The sequence below is a fragment of the Quercus suber genome, unplaced genomic scaffold (assembly GCF_002906115.3).
Source record: "Quercus suber isolate HL8 unplaced genomic scaffold, Cork oak 2.0 scaffold_16, whole genome shotgun sequence".
Classification (NCBI taxonomy): domain Eukaryota; kingdom Viridiplantae; phylum Streptophyta; class Magnoliopsida; order Fagales; family Fagaceae; genus Quercus; species Quercus suber.
The window spans coordinates 2099813-2105031 of NW_027069481.1; the positions used below are offsets into that span (position 1 = coordinate 2099813).

Sequence of the window (5219 nt, forward strand, 5' to 3'; positions counted from 1 at the left end):
AAGGAATAAATCAAAATGAGGAGAAGAAAAACTTACGATAGTAAGCGAACGAATTGAAAGCGACGATCCTTTCGAAGATTGATGATAGTAAGTTGACGGCGACGAAGGAGACAGAACGACAGCTCTCTCTCTCTTATGGCTCGTGAAGATGAAATAAGGAGAAATGGGAGGAGGTGAAGGACTATTTATAGAGGAAGAAGCCATGGTATACAAAGCGATGCTTATGATTAGACGCAAGGCCAACCAGTAAGTGTCAAGTGTTACTTGGCACAATTGACCAAGAGCCGCCTATGTCATTTAATAACACAAGCTCCAATAAAGACCTATTAATGGTCATAAATGCTCATGTACTCCGCGGTCCGTCAGCTAAAATCGACGGGACCACGGAGTAGGGGGTAGCTGATAAGGGTGTTCTTGGAAAGAAGTGAATTCGTACTCACAAGGAGGTCAATGGTTCCCATGGGCCTGTCAGCTTCATATATATATATATATATATACACGGAAGTACGAAAAAGACGATGCCGTAAGCAGACGACCTCAGCTCAATACTCAGCGGCATCTCCATGAAATGATGGGAATCAGGTTGACAGGAATAAAGAGGCAGACGAGAATAAAGAGCTTAACAGGTCCAGCGTGGCCTAGCTTGACCCCCACAAATATCTATACAAGGAAAAATCTTGTATCCCACGACTAACCTTAATCAAGGGAATCCTTATAAGGAAAGGATCCTGCAAAATACATGTATTAATGAGGATTTTCCCTACAAGGAAAAAACCTTTCCCGCCAAGAAATAAAGGTCATCTCTACTCTACTATAAAAACCCTAAAGCCCTCACAAATCAAAGGTACGCATAATTTTAACCCAGCTCTGGCATTCTAAAGTTATAAAAGTTCTCTAACTTAATTTTCAGAGGGTATTTGGCTAGTACTACACTAGTACTTTCTATGAGGTCTTTTTCTTCTTTTTTGTATGCTCTTATCACGGATGCTCTTATTAGTTTCCCTCATCTGTTTCTTTGTTTTTTGAACGAAGTTCATAAGAGTGCCTCCACTAGTCACGCCCTCTTCTTTTCGGTTTTCATTCATCGGATCTTATTACATTTAGGGTTAGAGGATTTCCTTGCTTCTGAGCCTGTTCATATTGTAGCTCCCATAAGTGCCACCTTTTTTAGGCAGAAGGCTGCTCAGTTGAGACTGAGCTCTAAACGCCCTAGGGTTGAGGCTTCTGGTACTGCACCCCCTCCCCCTTCTACTACAGGTACTACTTCTAGTGAGGCGTCTACTGATCTTGTTGATGCTACTGCTTCTGCTGTTCCTCCACCATCTACTTCGAATGATTTTAACATTTAACGTACGTTGGAGATTGTCATGATTGTTTAGGTGGCTCATGGTCAGCTCTTGGTGGACATGCTTGATGAGATCCGTGCTTTGAGAGCTAATTTGGAGCATCTTCGATGTTTGCCTTTACCACCTCCTTTTGATGATGGATTCTGATTTCCCTTTGCATTCCGTCACAAAAAGGGAGAGTATATTTGAGTATTTGTAGAGGAGATTTTTGTTTTAGGGGTTTTTTTTTTTTTTAGTTTTGGAGTTTGTGGAGTTATTTAAATTGTATCTAGGTGCTCCATTGTGCATTTATATATATATATATATATATTTGCTCTTGATGTGTTTTTGATGGGGGAGATACATTGTTTTTGTTTATATGTTTCTTGTTTCACTGCTTATTGGTTTATATTTATGAATTATTCATGATATATGTCTTTATTTTGATTTATGTGAAATCAAGAAGTTAGTTGTGTTTTACTTGTATTTTCCACACATGCGTTTATGCATTTTGTTTAAGTGTTTTAGGAAATATACAGGTTGATTCAGTCGTGCTGCTGTCTACACTTGCAATTGATAGATAATAGCTATGTTGGATTTGTTATAATGGGCATGATTTGTGTAATGGGCTTTTCTTTGTAAACTTTGAGCATTTTAGTTTGTGTTTTGTCATGGGTTGTCAAAGGGGGAGTTTATTAGGTTCTAAGTATTTCGGAACTAATGTATTAAAACTCTAATTTGTATTGTTGGCAAATCATGATCAAAACAGATTTTTAGTCTTGTTTAGACTTGCTTAAAGTGTATGCGTTTTATGTAAAGTTGTAATCGAGTTGCTGTAGAAGTTATAGTGTGATTCTGCTTGGCTCGATCAATCGAGAATTAGACTCGACTGATCGAAACTCGGGCAGAACGTTTTTCTGCAAAATTTTCCAACTCAGCCCTAAGCCCATATGACGTGTAGAGTTTTATGTTTTGCCCTAAGTATAAAAGAGAAAATCCTAACCACGTTTTATAGAGTTCCTTTTGCTCTGTGTGTGAATCTTTTGTAAGATCTAAAAGTTTTTGCCTTCACACATACTTAGGATTGTCAAGAAGGAGAACTCGATTCAAGAACTTGATGATTATTCAGTTGCTGCAATAAAGAGTTTAAAGATATACAAGCGGGAGTGCTTGTACTTGTTGGGAATCCAAGAAAGAAGTAGTCCATGGACTCGAAGCTATCATGGGGTAGTAGTAAGTTTCCTACTCGAGCTAGCAATAGCATGTTAGTGGTCTAAGTCGCTATTGTATAAACTTCAATTCTTTCATAGTAGATTCAGGTTTACCTTAAGGATAGGTAGGTTAAATCATCCCTAAGTTTTTATCGGTTTGGCTTCCTGGGTTATCATATTATTGTGTTCTTTATTTTCCGCACTTTACAATAATATGATGTGTTTGTGTTAACCTAGATCTGAAATTGGACTAAGTAATCAACTTGGCTAATTAACTAGGTTAATCTATTGTGTTTGCTAGAGTCTAAAAACGTACAAAAATAAAAAGAACAAGGAGAGATAGTAAATGTTAATGACGATGAAGAAAATTTTAATGAAAAAATAAGTTTGCAAAATGATAAACATGATGACAGCATTGACTTAGATGGGGTTTATTAGGCAATATGATGAAAATAAAAGTAATATATTATCACTTTTAAATTTAAACCATTTGAAGTGTATATTATAAACACATGCTAGGTTGATTTATTAAGTTAGCTTATTAAATATTATTACATAAGTGATATGAATAAACTAGTCATTAGTTGAATATATTTAAAATTTATAATGAATATACCATTTATATATGTATATCAATAATTTTTTATAAGTATTTGTATATCTTACAATACACGATACATTATATAGAAAAATAAAAAATCGATTCACGATACGATTTATGTTTTGATAACTATACTTGTAACTACTAAACTAGTACAAAAAGAAAAAAAAAAAAAAAAAAAAAAAAAATCATATTGTTGTGATAATGATCTAACAAACTGTACAACTTATAAGAGCATCCACAGCAGTGGAGCTAAAAATTTAGCTTTTTAGCTCCACCAAAAGTTACTTTATCTATTATACCTACACACATGCTGCAGCAGTGGATCTATTTTAGCTTTCAACATAATAAAATAATATAAACATCACAATAAAATAATATATCTACTACAATAAAATAAAATATCTACTACAATAAATAACAATCACAACCACCTGTAACCGTTACCGCCACTGCTACAGCCGCCGCCCCTCCGCCCCGCCGCCGCCGCCCTGCCGCCGCCGCCATCAACTCTTCCACCACTGCCACCGTCGCCGCCACCACACGATAGCAAATAATCATCTAATGTTAATAAGTAATTTTTTTAACCCCAAATTATACTTAATACATTTTTATTTTACTAAAACAATTTTTCAATCATCATGATAGCCTATTATCGTCTCAATTGTCTGGAAGTAATCTTGGAACAATGTGAACTATAAAATGCAAGAACTTTATAAAAAAACATATAAATGTCCAAAACTTAAAATACTTAGAATTATAACAATAGATCATGATTATGCATATCAAAACTCAAAATTTTCCTGCACACAGAAAATTCCCAAACTTACATATCCAACAAAATACAATGTCCAATTAAGATGTGCAACAGGACATATCCAATTAAAATTCCCAAACTTACATGATCATGCTCTGTTTCTAGTTTTGTGTAACAGGACATATCCAACAAAATCCACCCAAAACAGAGAACACCATCTTACCAAATCCATATCACAAAATTCATAATCATCATAATCATCATGAGAAACAGAGCACTTACCAAATCCATATCACAAACATTAATCATCATCATCATATCACAAAATCCATATCACAAACATTAATTATCATTATCATCACTCACACTTACTAAACCATAATCATCATCAATCTACCAAATAATGTACCAAAATCACCAAGCCAATAATCCAAACAACAACAAAAAATCATATATCAAAAATAAAAAACAGAGACATCCAGTGGACCAAATCAAAAACTCAACCCGGCGGATCGGCGGAAGATTATACCCAAATCAAAAAACCCAAAGCATCAAAGACCCAAACCCAAAAAACCCAAAGAATGAGAGTGAATGAGACCGGATTTGATAAAATGAAAACAAAAAAAAGAAAAGAAAAAGGAAGCCGGGTTTTACCGGAGTGAGGTGGACGGAAGCTTGAAGCTTGGGGTGGACGGTTGAAGCTTGAAGCTTGAGGTGGACGGAAGCTTGAGGTGGACGGAAGCTTGAGGTGGACCGGAGTGAGCTTGAGGTGGACCGGCCGGCGAATGAGAGGAGAGGAGCCAGCAACGAGAGAGAGAGGCGCTGAGTGTTTGAGCGGCTGTGTTTGTGCAGTGGCTGAGTGAAATGAAGAGAGATGAAGAGAGTGGCTGAACTGAAATGAATAAAAAAAGGAGAGGTAGCACGGGCTGGGTGGGCTGGGATTAAAATATATTTTTTTTTTTTAGCTTCAAGCTACAGTACACATCTATTTTTAGATGTGTACTGTAGCAATTCATCTATAAATTATAAGTTTACCTCCACTGCTGCATGAGGTTTTTTGTGTTTGTGAAGCTAAATTTTAGCATTTTAGCATTTTAGCTCCACTGCTGTGGATGCTCTAAGTTTCTTTAAAAAACCTCCTTCCCTCTCTCCGCGTGTGTGTTAAAAATACTTAGTATTCTAAAAAAAATGTTTGTTTAATGCAAAAAGTAACATTAGACAAATGAAGTTTTGCTCATAAGTATTACATTTTCAAAATAATATTACTTGGTTATTATTATTTTTTTATAAGCATGCATATAGTAAGCAGAATATTTATCTTTTAA

General features: G+C 35.6%; 1 long non-coding RNA gene across 2 annotated transcripts; it reads right to left on the reverse strand.

Annotated features, from left to right (window-relative positions):
- Positions 1-3363: 3363 nt before the first annotated feature.
- LOC136071579 (uncharacterized) lies at positions 3364-4798 on the reverse strand. Of its 2 annotated transcripts, none has more exons than XR_010632876.1 (2): positions 4549-4798; positions 3364-3658 (listed from the first exon to the last, which is right to left on the reverse strand). It is a non-coding gene; the product is annotated as an uncharacterized LOC136071579 (long non-coding RNA). The 2 variants fall into 2 exon arrangements; XR_010632878.1 differs by having other exon boundaries at positions 3364-3698.
- Between the last annotated feature and the right edge of the window lie 421 nt (positions 4799-5219).